The sequence below is a fragment of the Solanum dulcamara genome, chromosome 5 (assembly GCF_947179165.1).
Source record: "Solanum dulcamara chromosome 5, daSolDulc1.2, whole genome shotgun sequence".
Taxonomy (NCBI): domain Eukaryota; kingdom Viridiplantae; phylum Streptophyta; class Magnoliopsida; order Solanales; family Solanaceae; genus Solanum; species Solanum dulcamara.
In genome coordinates this window covers 5,961,261-5,974,013 of record NC_077241.1, presented here as the reverse complement: position 1 = coordinate 5,974,013, position 12,753 = coordinate 5,961,261, and the positions used below count along the sequence as shown (strand labels likewise).

Here is a 12,753-nt window from a genome sequence, read left to right as displayed (position 1 = left end):
AGTCACTGTGTACTAGCTGCAACTTATCTTATTAACAGACTTTCTAGTAGTGTGCTTGAGTTTAAAATTCCTTATGAAAGATTATATGGTGTAAAATCAGTACTATCTCACTTGAGGACAATTGGCTGTTTGTCTTTTGCAAAAAATCTCACTGAACATGATAAACTCATGTCCAGATCAAGGTCTGTTGTCCACATGAGCTACTCTGAGGTGCATAATGGGTACATCTTATTTGATTTGCTCAACAGGTCCTTTTTTGTTAGTAGGGATGTTATATTTAGGGAGGATATCTTCTCATTTGCCACAGATGACAGGTCTACTCATCAACAGCTGTTTGTAGATACCCTGCAAGGGACTATTGTAACTGCACAAGATTTTCATCCACTGGATCCTGTGATCTCACCAAGTACTGACCAGGCTGCTATATCAGAAGGGGTACATATAGGTGTTGAGAATGAGGTAAACCAGACTTTACCTGATGTACAGGTGCATTGTGATACCATTATCCCTGAGGTGCCTCCTGTTTTAGTGGTTTCACAGGTCTCTAGATAGTCTACAAGATCTAAACAGCCCGCTCTCTGGCTGAAAGACTTTATTTCCTTCAATGCATCCAAAGAAGTTCCTTATTCTCTATCTAACTATGCCACTTATTCTCATTTGTCCCCCTCTTATCAATGCTACATTGCAGCTACCTCCACTGTGATAGAACCTACCAACTATGCAGAGGCTACCAAAGATCCTAGATGGGTTGAGGTTATGCAGGCAAAAATCCAGGCTTTGAAGAGCAATCATACCTGAGAGATTACACCTTTACCTGCTGGCAAGAAGGCTATTGGGTGCAGGTGGATTTATAAAGTTAAATATAAGTCCACAGGAGAGATAGAAAGGTTTAAGGCCAGGTTAGTTGCAAAGGGGTATAGCCAGCAGGAAGGGATTGATTACAAAGAGATATTTTCTCCAGTGGTCAAAATGGTTACAGTAAGGACTGTTCTAGCCATTGCAGCATCCAAACAGTGGCACATCCATCAGATGGATGTCTTTAATGCCTTCCTTCATGGAGACTTGACAAATAAAATATATATGCAACTTTCTCAAGGTTTTGTCAGTCAAGAGGAGAATGTGTGCAGACTGACAAAGTCCTTGTATGGTCTCAAGCAGGCTCTAAGACAGTGGAATCAAAAACTCACTGAAGCTCTCCTAAGACTGAAGTTCAAACAGAGTCAATATGATTACTCTTTGTTCATCAACAAATCAGAAGAATGAGTTGCAATAGTACTTGTGTATGTAGATGACATATTGATCACTGGCAGCTGTTTGAAGTTGATAGAAGAGACTAAGAAAGCTTTACAAAAGGCTTTCAAGATAAAAAACTTAGGGGAGCTCAAATATTTTCTTGGAATTGAATTTACAAGGTCCACAAAAGGGATACTTATGCATTAGAGGAAGTACACACTTGAACTCATAGCAGAAGTGGGACTGACAGCAGCTAAACCAGCAAGCACCCCTATGAATGTGAATATCAAATTGACATCGAAACAATATGATGAACATGTGAATAATAAGCAAGAAGAATCAGATGATCGATTGACAGATCAGTCATCATATCAAAGACTTATAGGTAAGCTATTGTATCTCAACATGACAAGGCCAGACATATCCTTCAGCACTCAGACATTGAGTCAATTCCTAAATCAACCTAAAAAATCTCACATGGATGCTGCACTAAGAGTATTCAGGTATTTAAAGAGACAACCTGGACAGGGCATACTACTTTCAAGCCACTCAGACAACCAGGTTAGTGCATATTGTGATGCAGACTGGGCTGCTTGCCCTCTAACCAGGAAATCGATCACTGGATACATGATAAAGATTGGAAAGTCACTGATATCATGGAAGGCCAAGAAGCAGTCCACAGTGTCAAGAAGTTCAGCTGAAGTTGAATATAGAAGCGTGGCCTCAATTGTGTCAGAGTTGGTCTGGCTGTTGGGATTGTTGAAAGAAGTGGAGGCTGAATTAGAGATGCCAGTGCAGGTGTATAGTGATAGCAAAGCTGCGATTCAGATTGCTGCCAATCCAGTGTATCATGAAAGAACAAAGCATATAGAAATAAATTGCCACTTTATTAGAGAAAGGCTGCAACAAGACTTGATTCAAGTACACTACCTTCCAACTCAAGAACAACCAACGGACATACTAACTAAAGAATTGTCTAAAGCTCGGCATGAATATCTTTTATCCAAGCTAGGGGTGTTGAACATATTTACACCACCTAGCTTGAAGGGGAGTGTTAGAAGTTAAGAAGTATAAGCTAGGGGTCTTTTAGTCTTTTTACTAGAATCTGTTAAAAACTAATTAGTTAGGTTGTTAGGTGAGTTGGTTGTAAATGATTGGTTGTTAAACTCACTAACAGTGTGTATGTGTATTAATACATGTATACTGATGAAAGAATCAAGACACAATACAATGAGAAGATATTTTCTTCTCTCTTCAGCGCCTCTTCTCTTCTTCTCTCTTCTCCTTCTCTCTTCTTTCTCTCCTCTGTTCTTCATTGTGTTCAACAAGGATCTTAACAAAGTTAGCTCAGTATGAGTTTGTTCAGATAGAAATGGCGATTTGCCATTTAGTGGGTCCCACTAATAAAAGTGGAACATCCACTAGCCCACTAGTCTTTGTTCTTTCCTAACACTTCCCTGCCTCGTTAAAATTTTTACAAGAAATAATATACATATATATCCCGAACACCCATAGATGTGCCTCGTTAAAACCTTATTAGAAAAAAATCAGTGAGAAAAAGCCTAGTGAAGGAAAAAGAATACACACATCTGATAATACGCCTTGAATACTTCCTCATTAATAACCTTACCAGAAAAATCCAGTGGGACAACACATTGGTTAAGGGAAAAAGAGTACAGCACGTATTTTACTCCCCTTGATGAAAAACTTCATTTGATATTTTGGAAAGCTTATATATTAGTTTCTCAAAAGTTGATATTGATAATGCCTTTGTGAATAAATCTACAAGATTATCACTCGAACGAACTTGTTGTACATCAATATCAATTATAAGATTTACAGTATTACATTTGAATCCAATAATGAAATGGAAAAAAATAGAAAATGTTAAAGCTTTTATCTCATATATTCACATCATTACCTTCTAATCTTCAAAAAAAAAAATATGGAGCTCATAACTATACTCAGTCCCTTATCTATTATAAGATTTGTAGTATTAGATTTGAATCCAATAATGAAATTATATAAAATAAAAAAAAAGAGAATTATTGAACCTTTTATCTCATATACTCATATCATTACTTCCTAATTTACCCAGCTACATCTCCACAACTACCCACATTCACAGACGATCTTATTCTTAATTCCACCACTATACCCTAGTATTCACCCTTCCAATAAGCCTATGATCTAGAAAATCCTAGCTTGATTCATGTTCTTGACAACAATTTGATATGATGAGATAAAGTGTGCTTCCACCTTCCAGATTTCATACACAATCGAAGGGACAAGCCAGCCCGGCGAGATTAGATTGTATTTTTCAATTGATTTGTAAGATTTCTATAATCATACTTAAAAAAGGTCAGCCCGGTGCACTAAAGTTGTCGCTACGCACAGATCCGGGCCATTTCTATAATCATACTTGAATATCAAAAATAATATCTTTTTCTTCCTAACATGACATCTTCGTTTTACTTTTAAATTTAAATAATATAGACAATTGATGTTGTCTTTTTTATAATCCGTTTTCAAATAAGTTTGTGAGATTTCTGAATCGACATGTCAAGTAATAACTATCTCACGTAAGGAATGTTGGTTATGATATTCCAAAGTAAATTTCTTGGAAGAAAGGTTTTTAAATTTGCTCGTTTATGTGGAAAACAATCCATCATAAAATATTAGGAAAATTAATGTCATTGAAGTATTAATTTCAATTCCTTTTTAGTTTATAATTCTAGAATCTTATTAAACTATCTCAATTTTGTCTCGATGTCTTCTTCATCAACTTTAATGTGTTCAATTACCAAAAAAAAAAATTTATCTTAAAATCTCCGTTGTATTTCCTGAAGTGGATTCGAAGAACACAATCACTAAATTCTTTTGCTAAGCAGGAGAAATGGTGAAGTGTTACGACTCGGAGGTCAACTAGTTACGGTTAGTTAACGACTCAAGCGAGGAGTTTCGATTAGAAGTTTATTAATGAAGCAAGACAATTTAGATCATTTCAGATCAATGATAGAAATTCACAACAGAAACTTGTTATTCTAATTAACTTACATTTCTCTTCCATGGAAGCTCACTAGTCGTTGTCCAATTTAGTGATTCAATTGTATTGTAATTTCAATTGTTAAGCATTTTGGGTCATATTGGCCCAATATCTTGTTTGTACTACTTTATATATTTTTTTATTCATAAATTACGTGACACAATTTAAATTTTGAGAGTAAATCAAATTTTACTTTATTTAGAATTTTTTTCATGCCTTTTGAATTTTTTAAATTGTTATTTTTTGATAATAAACGAAATCTTTTATATACCAAAAAGTAAGAATACATTGTGTAACAATTGTAATAATTCAGGTAGGAAAAGATAACAACTGATGGTTGGTCTAATCAATTTCGAAGTATGTTTTAATACATAAATAATGATAGTTCAGATAGGAAAAAGGGAACAATTCATAGTTGGAGTTGTGAAACTTCTAAAAAAAATGATAGTTCAGATGTGTTATTTATCATTAACTCAATAAATTTATAAAGCAACAAAGATCCAGCAATAGTTTGGCTTGATAGTTGACTAATTTACTGAAAGCATTTGTGACTAACTTGCTTTAACTGTGTTCTAATTTTTTTGAAAGAGATTTTATACCACTAAATCGACATGATGTGCAAGACTTTATTATGATAGAATGAATTAAGAGTAGTGTGTTTACCAACAATAATATCTATCTATAAAGTTTATGAATTTTTAGCGGCAATTTAATTGAATTTATTGGCCAAAAAAAAATGAATGCTAAAGGTGCAAGTAAGCCCTTTTCATAATGGATTTAGCCACCATTATAATTGTCACTAAATAATTGTCGTTATAATCTGCACTTTTGATGGAAATTTTATGGATAGCCACTAAAGGCTTTAGCAACTTCAAATTGCGACAGTTATTTTACAAAAATATTGTTGAGTGCATACATGGCACCTTTATTTTTCCCATTCAAGGTTCCATTTCCTCCCATTTAACTATATTGTTGCTGTTAAGATTCTTAATTAAATGTGTTTTACCGAATCAAAAGAAAGTTGAAACATAAATTAAAGAATTTTCCAGGAAATCCACAAAGCAGTTTATCTATTTTTCCCCTTTTGCCATTAGTATACAAATGTAACAAGAATATGTTCTTGAAAGTCAACAAAAAGTTTGGATTTAATTTTTATAAAATAAGTGAGACAAGCAAAGGTGTATGATTTGTTCATGGCCTTCCATTATCTCAAGATATTAGTGGAACAACATTAACTAAAAAATGATTGGATTAATTTAAGCATCCAAATCATCAACTGATCACCTTCCTAATTTAGGCTATATAAACCACAAGACAACCACGAAGTTCCACAATTGTCCAAAAACGATTACAATGTACCCTCGATTCCTAACAGGAATACAAGGCGTCATCTTTTGCCAAAAAACGATTATTACAAGAAACCATCAATTTCGGAAGATAACTATGAGAAAATGTCCTATGTGCCTAAACAGAAATATAAAATGCCATTTTGGCTAAAGAATGATTACTACAAGAAGTCATTAGTTCCTGAAAGTAACTACAAAAAGGTGTCATCAATTTCAGAAGGTAACTACAAGAAGGTGCCATCAGTTCCAGAAGGTAACTAAACAAGGTACCCTCCGTGCCGAAACAAGAATACAACGTGCCATTTTTTTCAAAGAATGACTACTTCAAGAAACCTTCCGTTCCAGAAGGTAATTACAAGAAGGTGTCATCAGGTCCAGAAGGTAACTACTACAAGGTGCTCTCAGTGCCTAAACAGGAATATAATGTGCCATTTCTGTCGAAGAATGATTACTATAAGAAATCATTAGTTTCAGATGGTAACTACAAGAAGGTGCCATCAGTTCCAGAAGGTAACTACTACAAGGTGACCTCAGTGCCTAAACAGGAATACAATGTGCCACTTTCGCCAACTAATGACTACTACAAGAAGTCATCAATTCTAGAAGATAATTACAAGAAGGTGCCATTAGTTTCAAAAGATAACTACTACAAAGTGCCCTCAATGCCTAAACAAGAATACAGGGCTCCATCTTCACCAAAGAATGACTACTACAAGAAGTCATCAGTTCCAAAAGATGACTACAAGAAGGTCTCATATGTTCCAAAGGTACCCTTAGTGCCTAAACAGAAATACAAAGCACCATCTTTGTCAAAGAATGATTACTTCAAGAAGACATCAATTTCAAAAGTTAACAACAAAAAGGTTCCATATCTTTCGAAAGATAAATACAAGGTACCCTCAGTACCTGAACAAGAATACAAGGTGTCTTCTTTGCCTAAAAATAATTACTACAAGAAACCATCACCACCTCCTCCATATTATTAAATTTAATTTTTGATCTTTCATATTCAACATGTTTAATTCCTGGAAGTCCTTTTCCAGCTCAACACATATAACCAAAGGGTTCTCCTACATTGTGAGTGGGAAGCATGATATCAAAATTTGTAATTCTTTTAATTTGTTTTTTTTCATTTTCCTTCTTTGTGTTGCAACTGTTTTGTCATCCAAATTAAATTGTATGTTGGATATTGTTTCCAGGGAATTATTACAATTGAATATAAGTTCTTCTTATTGAGAGTTTATGTAGTTTTATCTATTCTTCCAGCAATTGCCAATTTCTTGAGTTAAATTTAATAGCAAAACACTGGAACATAACAATCGCATTGAAACTTCAAAATATGAACTACAGCAGCAAATAAAATAAAGAAAACAATTAAAATTACACTAATGACACAAATTAAGGATGAAATTTGAAATATAATTTCACACTTTCTCTGACTTAAACCGTATGTTGATCATTATTTTTATGTGATACACCATTATTAGTATATATAAAGAACAATATTTTATGTATTTTTAATAAATATAAATATTAATATACTCAAATATTATATATTATACTAGTGTGTATATATATATATATATATATATGAATATTCAAATACTATGTCAATTTCACAATATTTTGTGTCTGCTATAGTATACATGATTTAAGGTAGCCCTCAACTCAATTACCATAATGATTTCTAAACATGTCTCCTATGCTACGAAAATAATCTAAGTTATACTAGAAGGATTCATTTGGTACAGATAGTTTTGAAATAAAAATTTAGTATTATCTTATTTTTCGTTTGGTTATTAATTCTGGGATAAGTTATATTAAGTTTAGTAATTAGTATCAGGATAAGTTATTTTTACTAGAGGGTGGAATAGTAGTTCTGAAATTAGTTATCTTGAGATAAAGCAATGAAAATGAAGAAAATATCTACGAAGTCCCTTAAATATTTCTACTAAATAAGGTGGAGGACATATTTGTAAACATGCAACTTCTTAGAAATTATGAAGTTCAAATTATTTTGGAAAAATTTCATAAAAGTACAATTACGTTACTTACATTGTAAAAATATAGCCCAAAAATTGTACTACAAATCTTAGCCCAAAACACAATTCGGTATAAAATAATATATATCCGATATACAAAAATATACAAAACGTTCATATTTCTTTTTTACTTAAATGTTTAAGAAGTTGACATATAATATCATACACCAATATATAATATTATACGAAATTATAAGAGGTAATTATACACCCATATATAATTTTATACACTATTATACAAAACGAATTTCGCCAAACTTTGCTAGTTGATTTCTCTCAAACAGCTAGATGGAATTTTCTGAAAATTTGTGGAGAGGTAGATCAAGTGATGGTGTATCATCTCAAATGGGTGACACATCATGAATCACATAATTTGATTGGGAAATATTTTGAAAATGGCTAACACTTTACTTTTGGGATTTTGCTACGATAATTCCATCTGTGATTTATAATTTTTTCAGAATTGTGGTTGAAATTTTGAGACGATTTTTATTATGTTGGATTTGTCTCATCAAGATCTATGTAATGACTCTAAGTTTGGATATTTTTAGAGGCCGGGAGGGGATTGTGGCCACATGACAGCCCTTTAGCTAGGGCCCTTAAGCTCCCCCTTTGGGTCAATTTAGGAAGGATTAAAAATCTTAGCTAAATTATGCAAAGTAACTTCATGAGCTATACAAAAATATATTTATCTTCATTATTTTTAATATAATAAATCAAAACAATTAATAAAAAACAGTACTAAAATATTTAATTTATTAATTTTAGGGCATAACTTATCTTCGAATCAAACGACGTCTTAACGTCATTCTCCAGTGGGACGGGACGAAATATTTGTGATAGTTGTGTTTAATGTAGAATGGAATATAAACTTATTCCGATGTGCAACCAAGATTGTATCAAAATATCAAACATTTTAGAGTAAAAAAATTAGGATATGGAATAAATGAGTTTTTTTTATTTCTTATTGAGTGTTCGATATTCAATATTCATATTAAAATTCGATTAATTTGAATTTATACCGTAGGACTATTCAAAAAAAAATATTTCCTATTAAAAAAAATTCATACTTAAAACTCGAATTCAAAAAATGGAATAAGGAAGAAGTTGACATCTTGAGATTTTATTCAGGAACATATTCATTAATTAATTCTGCACTACGTACTAATAGTGTCAACCATATTTTTGTATTTATTCTATATGCTTTTGCTTTGGATATAAAGAAAACAAATGAAGAATTTTTCAGATATGATAGCAGCTTTGCATGTTCCAATTTTATTGGGTTATATATGAATTTGGATATTTTGTTTTAGTGTTGCTGTATCAATTAGAACCATGTAAAAAAGATACACTTATTTTGCATAAGTTTATCAAGAAAAATCAAAACAGCAATCTATAGAATCTTTTAACATATATATTTTTATAATTTTTACTTGCACAAAACAATAACGAGAAAAAAAAAGTTCTACCACAACTAAAAAAAAAAACTATTTTCTCACTAAAATGTTTTATTAGAAAATGTTCTGTAGTTATTCCCACAAACATTATGATTGAAGTGGTGGGAAAAGAAAAAATAGTATAGTAATATTTTTGTTGGAAAAATTAGGAAGTTTCCACTCAATAAAAATTTGTCTTTCACCATGCATTTTTTTAATGAGCTGATTCGATGGAAAATGAGTAAAAAAAAAAAAAAAAATTATAACATAAATTTTTCACTGATTTGCTGTGGGATTTTTTTTTATTTCAATTCTAATAGTGTACATGACATGTTTTTATAGAAATAGATAAACAGGACTATTAAAAATGGTTGGTTACATATAATAGGTTTTTCTAGCAAAAATATTGAAGTTTGGACATAATTAAGTTAGGGATTCCATTAAGTTATTTATACTAATTTATTCTTTTTCATTTTATGCAAATTTATGCCGGACAATATCCAAAAGTAATGATCTTAATTCTTAAGAATCAAGGCAAGTTGTTTTACAATAAAATTTAAATAGTCAATAAAGTATATCATCTTTATAAAATTTAATATAGTAAAATATTAGTCCTTGGATCCAACTTAAGAAGAATTATTTTTTAAAAAAAAAATGTTGACTTTGCAGTTCTAACTACTATTAGGTAACAGAGAATACCTTTTGTTTTAATAATTTCTATATGATATATTCCACTTAAAAGGAATTTTTTAATGGATGAGAATAGCCTAAAATATCTAATCATAATCTTATATAATCTTAGAATTTACCTCAAAATTACACTTGCAATTTGAGATCATCTATATATTCCATGCTAGTTCCTAAATGCATTTACATGATCTTCTCTTATATTCTTTTATTCTCAAGGAATTTCAGATGGTGTCATTTCACTCTCCGTATAACTAACATAATGCATGAAAGAATCCTTGAATAAACATAGAGTAACCTGAAAATCCTTAGCAAAGACTTTTACAAGACGTTCTATTTGCCACCATTATCATAGACTATTACCACAACACTACCATTAGCTAGCCAAGACCACACTCAATCAATACAAACATCATCGCTAGCCATTACCATCACTAACCATCATATAGTTTTAAAGTATTTTTAATTGATGTAGTTAGATTAAATTTAGTATTATATTGAATATTTTGTATTCAATAATTTTTAATTAAAGATGAGTTTTATATATTTGGATGTTGAAAGAATGATTAACCCTATTAATTATTAGTATTTAGATCTTAATATAAAATATTTTATTATTGAGATGCATTTTCAGATTTAGACAATTAAATGTCAATACATATCTTAATAGTCATATTTGTATTTACATTCAAATTTCTTAATCTTAATTAAAATAAATAAGATTTAAAGCTTCGTTCTAGATCTTAATTATCTATTCATACTCATTAAATAGTTATATATAAAAAAACACTTCATGCTTGAAATTTTTAAGATTTTAACCTAAAATATAAACACGACTACAATTTAAATATTTTTTAAAAAAATTCATAACTTTATTAAGTGCAGACAATTAAGACATATGGGATAGCATGACACTATAGAGCATGCTCTAGCTTTCAAGAAAAATATAATCAATAGACTGAAAACTCATCAAGCATAGAGTACAATTCCACATTAATATCTTCTATTTTTTAAAAAAAAATACTTTTTGAGTGAATGTGCCCTATCCACTCACATAAATAATAATTATGTTATCCTGTTTTATCTAGTTGGCCTGAATATTATTATTATTTGGTTAAAACAGACAACGCAAAAAACAAATGCCTCTATTTAAAACTTGTTAGTGTTATTATTATATTTTGAGAATTTAATTAAGCTAAGATGCGGCAACCATGATTAATTTTATATAGTAATCATAAAATGCTAGTGTTATTGACACAATTCATACATCAATGCACTTAAAAAGCAGATTGAATTTAATAATAAATATACAAATATACTAAACAAAATATGATCTTAAACAGATCATAATATTTATATAATAAAACTAAATTATTACGAAGAAAATAAAAATGAAAAAATATATATAAATGATTGGTACCATTCTTTTAGAATGAATCACTAAAAAAATCACATAAAATTAAGATATTACTTTTTCAATGATGGCATATGCATTTGAGTCAAATTAATTATGAATTTTCAACTATAGGAGCTTCTAAAAAGCTTTTCTTGATTATATCTTTTGATAGTGTTTCGTCTTTTAAACGATTGAAACTTATATCCTTAAAAGAGTTTATTTTTAATTAATATAGATAGAAACCACTTACATCATCCAAGAGAAGCACAAGTTGTTTTCTTAATTATATCTTTTATTGGTGTTTCATCTTTTAAACTATTGAAAGTACTTGTTTTCCCAAAAAAATTATTTCTATGTTTTTTTTGATATAATATTTCTAAGTAATATAGATAGAAACCACTTACATCATCCAAGAGAAGCACAAGTAGTTTTTTTTGTACAATGATTTGTTACCATTTTTGTCCTTCCATATATGTCATTAGTTGTTTGGGTTATGGCCTTTCTTTTTTTACTCCCATCACAAAACTATAGCTTCTCAACCTCAACAAGTAAACATACACCTAGTCCAATTTTATTTAAAACTATTATCATGATATACTTGTTTTAGAACTTCTAGCTCACTAATTAAAGGACAATTTTAATAAATACTACCAAAAAATAGGAATTATCGACGTGTAAATTTTATAGCTAACTATAAATTCGTTGATAATTTTATTCAGCAACAAATTTATGACAGGTTATAAAAAAATTGTCATCTACAAGCAATCAAGTAACAGATCGTTGCAATAAAATTTGTAGCTAATTCTTATTTTTCATAATAAACTTGTATATGATTGTTTGACTTACATATCAAAAGTTTTCTTTAAATTTCAACTAATTTAATTAAACATTTTCATATAAAATGAGATGAGAGCGTGAAAAGAATTGAAATTTTCACAAAAGAAATGCAAAAAAATATTTCAAGTTCTACTTGTTTTGTGGATATGTATGAGACAATTACATCAACTCATAAAGCAAAATAATAGTAGCATCTAATGGATGATTTGTAATGTTTCACTTTACCCCACCAATTATATTCTTTTATTCACCTCTTTAGGACTTTGCTTAATGATTGTAACCTCTTTTCTTAGGCCAATCACACTGAAAAACTTGAGTGTGGTTTCCCTATTGCTTAGATATGGACTAACTTTTGCCACTAGGCCCAACAAAGGCCCACTAAGTGGGCCCAAATCTAGGATCTGTTTACATTTTCAATGAGATAATGTTGTATTTCATCATTGTAGACACACATTCACTTCAAGGAATATTACTTGGTGGATGATGTCAATAACAACATCCTCTTGTCGTTCCATATTAGAACTCAAAGACAATTTAAGATTTACAGTCTCTATCTATAAAATAAATGGTGCATGGGTTAGTATGTATGCATTTAGATTGTTTATCGTGTATTTATTATCTTCCATCAATATAAATAGCGGTTTAAACTTGTCCACCAAAAGTTAGACAGAAAGGGAAAAATATCACCTAATAATTATTAGTTATTGTGGACTTGGATCTTAGTCTCTAA

The 12,753-nt window shown here is 30.5% G+C and overlaps 1 pseudogene; it reads left to right on the top strand.

The window, feature by feature from the left end:
- Positions 1-1,506: 1,506 nt before the first annotated feature.
- LOC129890273 (protein PELPK1-like) lies at positions 1,507-6,611 on the top strand (annotated as a pseudogene).
- Positions 6,612-12,753: the final 6,142 nt, after the last annotated feature.